Raw genomic sequence first — 11,234 nt, 5'->3', positions numbered from 1 at the left:
ACACTTGATTATTAATTTTGATTTTGATAGGGTGTGATTTTTTTACATAAAACTTGGAGGCAGTTTAAATAATTGAGTGATGTTCCTACAGGAAAAAAGAAGGATTTCTATTCTCAACTACTTATTTGATTCAACAAGGCTACTGAATGCTAGCTTCTGCCAATAAGTAAAAAGAATAGAATTGATACAGAACTGTCTTTTTCTATCAATAATTAATAAATGTTCAGAGATACTAAGATAATCATTAAAAAGTTTCATCTCCTTCACTGGTAATATTTTACATTGTATGCTTACTAATAATCGATCAAAATATCAGATGCATTTATGTTGGTTTGATAAATTATACACCAATTATCAAAATATTAATTAAAATATTTAGAATCTTAATTGTCCTAGAAAACAGAAATATATGGATGGGTTACCAATACAAAACTTCGTGCATAAAAATATATTACATAAAGTTAAATTTCTACATTGAAATGGAATGGAAATATGAAGTTAAGGAGAAAAAAATGGTGTAAACAACAGTTTGGTCATGTACTTTTTTAAAATTTCTTTTTAAATTGGAGGATAGTTGCTTTAGAATGTTGTGTAAGTTTCTGGGTCATGTACTTTTTGAATGGATATTGGAGGGTATGAAATTGCTACAATAATTTCCCATTGGATATATATTTAAATAAGCTAGATTTTTTTTTCTTAAACAAGTAAATAAATATATACAATTTGCTAGAGATTACATCCTTTGCAACTACTTGAAGATACATAGCAAAGTTTTAGATGTCAACTTAAAAATATGAGAAGGCTGTATACATTTTAAAAATTGTTTCTGGAAGCATGTGAACAAGATATTTGGGGGGACTTGTCCTTAAAATTCCTTTGCATACTACACACTTTGCTTGCACTCGGCTTGTATGTTTTTCAGTATTGAGAATAAGCTTTTCTAAAAATGTCCATGTAGACTCTTTGCACAAGATTTAGAAAACATCAATTACTATAGTGGTGGCAATAGGGGAAGGGGGCTGGTGGGGCTGGAGGTTACTAAGTAGGATGGCAAGACAATGAGAGGGCTAGAGTCAGGGACATGGGCATTATGATGCTTATTTTTGTGCTTATCATGCCATATCTTTATATATTATGTCCCAAACTAAATGCTTTGCTTTTTGAGAACCTGGTCTTCATTTCACATTGTGTTTTTTGTTTTTTGACTTTTTCTCAACTTTCTATACTATATTCCCTGGTACACTATTTATTTATTTATTTAAATTTCACCTCAGTTCACAAAAAGCACCAAAACTGGTGATTGACTGAGGGGCTAAAGGGGCCAGTAGAGTCAAAACTAATACCTTGCTTTTGAACAAACAAGTTAAGGATGATGACTGTATAATTAAAAAGAGAGAGGCATAGGATGGACAGCTTATTTGAATATATTGAATTTGAAGTGAGCTTGAGGTCAAGGCTGCTGTTGACCCAGAGAGACCTTTCAGTAAATTCAAAAAGGTGCTTCCTTTGGGTCAACTCCTTCTGGGTCTATTAATTACACCTTTACTTGAATTTTAAAAGTACCCTTTCTTCAGGGATACATAGCCCCATGTCAAGGTTTAAGTTTAGCAAGAAAAGCCATCTCTGCCCCACTATGGATCAAGGGTCTTTGTGCAGTGCACTGACTGCATGGCTGGCTTGTCCCTCTGCCTGTGATAGCTAAGTAATAGTCAGCTCCAATTTATCAATATACATTTGCTTTGTTCAAAACAAGAAATGTTTATTCTGGCCAAAAAATATGTTAGGTTGTACATGAATTTTAGATGTGGTCATGTGTAGGGCGGAGAAGGCAATGGCAACCCACTCCAGTGTTCTTGCCTGGAGAATCCCAGGGATGGGGGAGCCTGGTGGGCTGCCGTCTATGGGGTCACACAGAGCCGGACACGACTGACGCGACTTAGCAGCAGCAGCAGCAGCAGCAGCAGCATGTGTAGGGATTTCCTGCTAAATTCATGTTAACTTTTGTGTTCAACTCAAGCAAATTGTAGTTGACGAGTTAGGAAACTTTATAGATATGTCTGCCTCCAAACAGATACAGTATATGTTTTATCACACTTCCACAAACTCCTTTTTTCCTTTTATCTTGCTATGACTAAAATTCACACTATCAACTCAAGACTGTTTCAATTTGACAAATGCTAGGGTACTACTTATGAAATGTCATGATTAAACAACACATATTTAATCAGGAAAAGAAGGATGATATAATAAATTAGCTTATGTATCTGTGAAAGGATGGTTCTTTAAAGAATTTGATCCTGATCAGGGGAGAAAAGATATTTATTCATTTATCTGTTCATTCAGTCATCACGCTATATTTTAGGGATTGTCATTGATGTCAGAAACAAAAATTTTTTTTTCTTACTTCTTAAGGCACTTAGGCCAGTGAAAGTAAGACATTTGCAGTAAAACATATATACTTAAGGCTGATTCATGTTGTTGTATGGCAGGAACCAACACAACATTGTAAAGCGATCCTCCAATTACAAATAAATTAAAAAAAAAAAGGATAGAATATTTGTATGGTTAAGTCTTGGCAGGAGAGGGTGGGCAGAAGCTTTGAAGAAGCTTCTTCATGCAGACATGACAGGATCACAGAGAAGAAATCACTAGCTGGGGGATCTAGGCAGAAATACCAGAGTGCCTCACAGTTTCACAGGGAGGCAGAAGGAGCCGAATAAATACTCCAGTGACCACGAAATAGCATGGAAGTAGCACGGAGTTCCAAGGATTGCCTGATCGATGACCAAGGGCTAGATGAAGACAGTACAATAACCAGGGATCCAAGCACAGGCTGATAAAGACCACTGAACAACTGCCCCTTCCCAGCACTCTGGTACAATGTGAATGTCTCAGAACTGAACAGCCCTGTGCGTGTGAGCTCAGTCATGTCCGACTCTTTGTAACCCCATGGACTGTAGCCCGCCACGCTCCTCTGTCCATGGAATTTTTCCAGCCAAGAATGCTGGAGTGGGTTGCCATTTCCTTCTCCAGGTGACCTTCCTGATCCAGGGATCAAACCCATGTCTCCTGCATTGGCAGACAGATTCTTTACCACTGAGCCACCTGGGAAGCCCCAACACAGCCCTGAGGAGAAGGTAAAAGGGAGGTGGATTCAGGCATTGATTGACAGTAAGTTTTCATTCCTTAGAAAAATGGAGGTCACAAAAGAAAATTAATTCTAGTTATATTAAAATGTCTTATTTCTTGCATGCCCAAGTTTGTGGGCACTGATTCATATGAGCTTTGTATTGCAAATGTTATAATTGTTAATAATAAAGTGAGCAGTGATGGAGAATCCTCAAGGCAGAAGTTTTATATGTTCTAAGGTGAAGAGGTCTGCGAGGGTGTTAACCCATCAGGAAATCTCCGATGGGTGGAGGTGGACAGGGAGAAGTTGACAATGAGGGTAGGTCACAACATTAAGAGTAGCGATAGGGACTTCCCTGGTGGTCCAGTGGCTAAGAGGCCTCACTCTCAAAAGGAGGGGGCCTGGTCAGGGAACTAGATCCCATATGCCACAGCTAAGGCCGTGCATGCTGCAACTAAGATCTGATGCAGACAAACAAATAAATATGTAAAAACTAGTGATAACCACTTGTCAAGCGATTTCTATGTGGGAAGCCCTCTGCTAGTCACTGTAAATTCATCAGTGTATTTAATGCTTCACATAATCCTAATTTTATTTTTATTTATTTTTTTTTATTAAGTTTATTAAATATTTTAAAAAAGCTAAAGAATTTGGATCAGTATAAGAGACACACGGCTGGTAAGGGCTGCAAGCCAAGGAGTTGGCAGCTCTAAAACCCAAACTCTGGCCCCTGTGCAAACCTATCTTCTCTGGAGAGAACAGGCAGTCATGTCCCAGACTTGGAATTTCACTAAGCCAACAAAGAAAAAAAAAAATTTACCAAGTTGGTTCTATGGTGAGATCTGTGCTTTAAACAAAACAGTTTATTAATGGTGGGGATAAAAACTGCCGAGGTGCAGGACTAGAGGCAGGAAGATTTGGAGGCTTTACGGTGGGTCAAGTGAGGAGTGGCAGGCCGTGAAAGGTCATGGATTAAGGAAGCGACAGAGGTAACAGTCAGTGCATGGCAGCCCAACGTGGCCTCAGGATGACTTGCAAGAAGATGAAATAAACTAGATGAAAGCAATCCCCAGGTTTCTGGCATGTGTCAGTACAGAAGCAACAACATTGTACTTGCTTGTAAAGAATAATTACAGTAAAAATACATGTCATTATATTACAGTGGTAGTTATAAGTGAAAGTTGCTCAGTTATATCCAACTATTTGTGACCCCACGGACTATACAGTCCATGGAATTCTCCAGGCCAGTACTCTGGAATGGGTAGCCTTTCTCATCTCCAGGGGATCTTCCCAACCCAGGGATCAAACCCAGGTCTCCCATATTGCAGGCAGATTCTTTACCAACTGAGCCATAAGGGAAGCCCAAGAATACTGGAGTGGGCAGACTTCTCCAGCGGATCTTCTATACAGTCCATGGAATTCTCCAGGCCAGTATACTGGAGTGGGTAGTCTTTCCCTTCTCCAGCGGATCTTCCCGGCCCAGGAATCAAACCAGGGCCTCCTGCATTCTTTACCAACTGAGCTAATATGAAGGAGACAGGAATTGTCTTTCAAGGAAGAGCTGAGCTTCACAAATGGATAGAATTGGGACTTCCAGTGATAAGAGAGGGACAAGGAAGAAGACAGGAGAAATATGGGAAAAGGGGACACAGATTTGTCAGAGATTTATTTCTTAGTAAGTTTTGAGTAGTTTTCTTCAAACAACTTTGAGCTACATTTACATATTTATCTACAATTTATTGGTGCCTCTTTAAACACAAATTATGATAAGAGCTGTTAAATGAATGCTGCATACAAGAAACCATTGGAGAAAGTGGAAAAGAGGATGAGTCACTTTTCATGTTGATAGTAGTTTGTTGTTGTTCAGTAGCTAAGCTGTGTTCTACGCTTGTGACACCACAGGGCCCCAGGGACTGTAGTACACCAGGTTCCTCTGTCCTCCATTATCTCCCGGAGTTTGCTCACACTCATGTCCATTGCATTGGAGATGCTACCTAATCATCTCTTCCGCCGCCACCCCCTTCTCCTTTTGCCTTCAGTTTTTCCCAGCATCAAGGTCTTTTCTAATGAGTCCACTTTCCCATCAGATGGCCAAAGTATCACAGTTTCAGTTTCAGCATCAATCCTTCCAGTGAATATTCAGGGCTGATTTCCTTTAGGATTGACTGGTTTGATCCTTGACCGGTTTGATCTCCTTGTTGTCCAAGGGATTCTTAAGAGTCTTCTTCAGTACCATAGTTTGAAAACATCAATTCTTCAGTGCCCATCCTTCTTTAGGTCCAACTCTCACATCCATACATGACTACTGGAAAAACCATAGCTTTAACTAGAGGGACCTTTGTCAGCAAAGTGATGTCTCTGCTTTTTAATATGCTGTCTAGGCTTGTCATAGTTTTCCTCCCAAGGAGCATGTGTCTTTTAATTTCATGGCTGCAGTCACCATCCATAGTGATTTTGGAGCCCAAGAAAATAAAATCTGTCCCTGCTTCCACTTTCCCTAATCTATTTGCCATGAAGTGATGGGACCTGATGCTGTGATCTTAGTTTTCTGAATGCCGAGTTTTAAGCCAGCTTCTTCACTCTCCTCTTTTACCCTCATCAAGAGGCTCTTTAGTTCCTTTTAGCTTTCTGCCATAAGAGTGGTGTCATCTGCATATCTGAAGTTGATATTTCTTCCAGGAATCATGATTCCAGCTTGTGCTTCATCCAGCCTGGCATTTCACATGATGTATTCTACATATAAGTTCAATAAGCAGGGTGACAATATACAGCTTTGTCATACTTCTTTCCCAATTTTGAACCAGTCAGTTGTTCCATGTAAAGTTTTGGTTGTTGCTTCTCGACCCGCATACAGAGTTCCCATTTATTTCAGAACTGTGACCACCAAGTTCCAATCCACACCTAAACCCACAGTGTAACCTGGCTTCTTCTTAGAGGGAGAATAGAGCTAACTAACTGTGACAAGTCTTACCTGTGATGCTCTTGGACATAAACAAGGAGGTACTGTTGACTAAATCTGAGGGCAGGCATGTGAATTCTACTTTTTCCTAGAATATCAGCAATGTAATGAAGCACTGACCATCTATTAAGTGTCAAAAACTGTGTTATCAACTTATACATACTATCTCATCCTCCCAACATCCCTGAAAGCTAGGTATTACTCCCATTTTACAGAGGAGAAAAATGAAACTGAGGGAGATCTTACTTAGTAAGCATTGGAATTAGAATTCAACCCCAATTCTCCCAGATCAAAATTCTGGTTTTTCTCTTTTCTGTTACATTGTTACTATATCAGTAAGCTGCAGCAGGCATTTACGGTGCTAAAGAGGGATGGATTTGTCATAAAAAAATGTAAATCTCAAATTATTTTATGATTCTGAATATTTTTTGGTTTCAAAAGAGAAAAGCATTCTGTGAAAGAATGAAGCACATGTGCTCTTTTTATATTTCCTTTTCCTAAGGCAGGAGACACTGCATCTGGTAATACAAAAAAAATGTCCAAAAAATGAAAAGGAATAAGAACACAGAGACAATACAGATGATTTGCCTAGATCTGCCCTGTAGTGTTCCAATGAATGGATTTAGCCCCAAACTTCCCTTTTGAACTTGATGCTATGCTCCATGAAAAAAAAGCTGTGTTTCCTATTTATTTAGGTCTCCAAAAGTAGACTATGGTTGTTTTAGGAATTGACAGAAATTCTATAGCATCCATGATAAACATTCTCCAAGGAGCCAAGAGACCAAAAATATAGGCTTTTGGCAGATTCTGAGCCTTCACTTTGCCTTAGCCTACAGATTCCATAATCCAATGGAACAGTTCTGAATTCTAGGCTCTATTTTTGAGTTTTGACTCTCATCTGGAAACCATTTGTTCTACACTATATAAAGGAACCTATTTCAAACATAATTTCAACTCAATGTATAATTTCAGGTCTAGCTTGCAAAAATTTTTCAACTGTGTTTTGAATTGTACTCTCTCTAAAAAAATAGGTGAGGTCAAATACTTTTTTTTTTTTTATGATAAAAAGTGTAAATGCCTTTGAAAGGCAGTAACAGAAGGGAGGTAATAGTTATATTATTGATGACTCTTTTTTTTTCATGATCATAGTAATGTTACTTGTGTGACAGAGACTGCTTGAAGCATATTATTGGGTTGCAACATTCAATTTCTTGGATCAGAGGGGACAGAGGGGTAGGGGAAGGTGGGCAAGATGCTATTAGGAGTCAGAGTGTTAGGAAGGCAAGTGAGATCTTTAGCCAGGGAGCTGAAGGAGTAAGAAGCTTGTCTTCTCAATTTCTTCTCCATTCACATTTAAATTCATACATATTCAAATTCTGTGTACATATATATACACACATCTGTCCTATGTATCATCTATCTATCTAAATATTTATCTATCTACCATCTATTGTCTATCTATCATGTGGTATTGTTTCATTAGGGGTCACTTTGACTAAAATGTTAAGGCTTTTTCCAAAGATAAAACATAATACAATAACACTCCTCCATACCACCCACCAAATTTACATTACAAAATTTCCATAGCATTCTTGTTGCACATTTTAAAGTTCGATGTTCTCCAAATTTTGAACTGATATTCTCCTGCACCATTTTTCATAAGTGGAACTATCTTTATGTGAGCAGCAACTATAAAAACGATGAGCAGCCATGCACACACACCTACTGTGACATGTGCCTGAAGATGAAATTCAATCTGAGTAGAGACTGTAATTCAAAGAGGTGGGATGCAAAAAGGGACCCTCAGAATACATGGCTGTGATTTAAGAGTTCTGGTTTAAAGAGTCGGACAGTCACTCATGGATTATAGCCCACCAGGATCCTTTGTCTATGAGATTTTCCAGGTAAGAATATTGGAGTGGGTTGTCATTTCCTTCTCCAAGAGATCTTCCTGACCCAGGGACTGAACCCGCGTCTTTTGTAACAAATCTCCTGCGCTGGCAGGCGAGTTCTTTACCAGCTGAGCCACCAGGGAATTATTTATTTTTATTTTGGCTGCACTAGGTCTTCCTTGCTTTGCTCTGGCGTTCTTTAGTGGACGTGAGCAGGGGCTACTCTTCGTTGCGGTGCTGGGGCTTCTCTTGTGCAGCACAGGCTTTAGAGTACACGGGCGTCAACAGTTGCAGTACAACGGCTCAGTATTCGTGGCCCCAGGACTTTAAAGCACAGGCTCAGTAGCTGAGATTCACAGGCTTACTTGTTCTGTGCACATGGGATCTTCCCAGAACAGGGATAGAATTCATGCCCCCTGCATTAGCAGGCAAATTCTTAATGACTGCACCACCAGGAAATTCTGGGTTAGTTTAATTAAGTTATTCGGGGGCAAATCTTTCTTTAGAATTTAAAAATCCACATGTTAAAACACTTGAGTATGTAGATATTTAAGCTCAATGGAGAAAGTTTTGCAGTGCTGGTAACTCTTGTTGTTTGGAAAATAATGAAGTTGAGAAAACTCTCTGTGCTACTTCAAACATTTTCTTAAGTCATCTTCTCAAAATACTCATGCAAATTTATGTAATCTGCCTGATATTAAGGGTGTGCTATTCTTTCATACAGTGCCCAAGAAATGAAACTATGGTTTTTCAGTAGTCATGTATGGATGTGAGAGTCGGACTATAAAGAAGGCTGAGTGCTGAAGAATTAACACCTTCAAATTGTGGTTCTGGAGAAGACTCTTGAGAGCCCCTTGGACTGCAAGGAGATCAAACCAGTCAACCCCAAAGGAAATCAACCCTGAATATTCATTGGAAGGACTGATGCTGAAGCTCAAGCTCTAATACTTTGGCCAGCTGATATGAAGAGCTGACTCATTGGAAAAGACCCCGATGTTGGGAAAGATTGAAGGCAAAAAGAGAAGAGGGAGGCAGAAGATGAAATGGTTAGATAGCTCAATGGACATGAATCTGAGCAAACTCTGGGAGATAGTGAAGGACAGGGGTGCAGTCCATGCGGTTGCAGAGTTGGACACAACTTAGTGACTGAACAACAACAAAACAACAACCCCAGAAATGAAGCACATATCTTTGAGTAAACATCAGTAGAAACTGTCTGTTTCATTTCTTATGCAATGATGAGAAAGGATCTTAAACTGTGTAAAATACATCTTTCTAATACAACCTGATATGAGAGAGATCAATAGAAAGGGATTTTAAAGATCAGGGTACAGTTTTGGTGTTAAAAAAAACTGGCAATAGCAACTATTTCCTGGTAATAGATCCAATTTATCTTTCTTGAAAATGACAACAGGCACTATAATAGGGCAAAGGGACTTCAGAAAATTTTCTATAAAATTTGCTGTTTGTGACAGAGCAGTTTTTCTATGCAGAAAAAAAATACAAGATATTTCTCAGGTGGAGGTAATGTCATGGACCATGGCATACACATATTAATTAGGGTTACAATTAGTGTGTGATCATAATAACACACTTGGTTATTGGTGTGTTTGAATTGGTGTGTAAACTAATTGGTTTGAATTAGAAGTGTTCATTTGATAAGTAAATATCTGGAGCTGAGTGGCAACAAGTATGTATTTAACTTTGACCTTGAATTGAACTTGATGACAAACAACAAAACAGAATAACAGAGAGAAGAGTGGAGGCAAAAGAAGGCTTGCATAACAGAGAGTGAGGGATAATAGCAGAGAATTCACAGAGTAGATTTGTGGAACAAAAGGTAGACAGACAAAGATGACTAGAAGAAAAAAAAAAAGGCCAGAAAGAAGAGTCTGTGTTTTTACTGCTATATTTTTACTCCCTTTGGTCTCCCTTTCTTCTTTCTACTTTCCCATTTCTTGAATCAGTTAATATTCTTTTCATTAGCATTAGCTCTGTTGTGGTGGCCTGAGAGGCTGGTAGGATTTGCCCAGCTAAAACTATTGATGCATAATACATTATATGGAATAATATTCTTACTGCCCTTTGAGCCTTGAGTTTCATTATCGGTGGAGTACTTTGATAGCATTAAGCTACATGATAGACACTGATGGCTGTATAGGCCTGCTTGTGTATTTAAAGAGGTAGGTAAGCTACCAACTGCTAATAAAGGCAAAATCATATAAATTCAAGCTCTATTTCTGTTTAAATTTTGTGTCTAGCTGCCTGTACCCTCTATTTATTAGTAACAGCAAATATATGTAATGATAAACAGCACAAATGAAGATTTTGAATTATATAAGCTAAATCACAAATATTGGTCTCCCTTTATTCTCTTCATATAAGAGAGTATACATACTCATTTAAGATTAATTAATTTTAATTAAATTGTGACTTTTTTCTGTCAAAGAGATGTAGCAGCATTTCCATGCTAATGATACGGCCAAGCTCTGTCCTTGAACAGCTGATTACCTACAATACTGTAATTGATTAGTGCCTGTATGGGTGCTCAGTCATGTCCAACTCTTTGTGACTCTATGGACTATAGCCCGCCAGGCTCCTCTGTCCATGGGATTTCTCAGGCAAGAATACTGGAGCAGTTTTCCATTTCCTTCTCTAGGGCATCTTCCTGACCCAGGGATCAAACCCTTATCTCCTGTATTGGCAGGTGGATCTTTACGACTGAGCCACCAGGAAAGCCCTTGATCACAAAACATCAAAATGTTGGAAAAGGGAGTGTTGAAATGGATGAAACTTTGTAAAAATGAGAAAAATTGTCATAAAGACCATCATAAATTGAAATGATGCTAAGTTAGCAATAAGAAATCAAGAAATCAAAGTTAAAGATAATTTAAGTGAGCAAAAATTAGGTCATCAAAATTGTTTAGTGTTTTATTATGGTGAATAAAAAGCTTTTTCATCCCATGCATCATGATTTCATTAAAGGGATGTGCTTTGAATTATTTGACTATGCTGATGACTTTGTGTTCATCTACCTATTCTGTTGCAACTTGCTTTTAACATTTATGCATATATTTCCAGGCTAATTGGCTTGGGTATGGGCTGCAGTAACTGTTCAGGAATTATGTACGGGAAAGAGTCCTCAAAGGATAGAAACTCTGTCCTTGACCCAGGGTACAATAATTACTTAACACAGCTGATAATAGGATTAATTCACCAGCAAAGCCAACTATATAGACTTCAGGATCTGGAG

This window comes from Bos mutus, chromosome 24 (genome assembly GCF_027580195.1).
Source record: "Bos mutus isolate GX-2022 chromosome 24, NWIPB_WYAK_1.1, whole genome shotgun sequence".
Taxonomy (NCBI): domain Eukaryota; kingdom Metazoa; phylum Chordata; class Mammalia; order Artiodactyla; family Bovidae; genus Bos; species Bos mutus.
Note: the sequence above shows the minus strand (reverse complement) of the source record.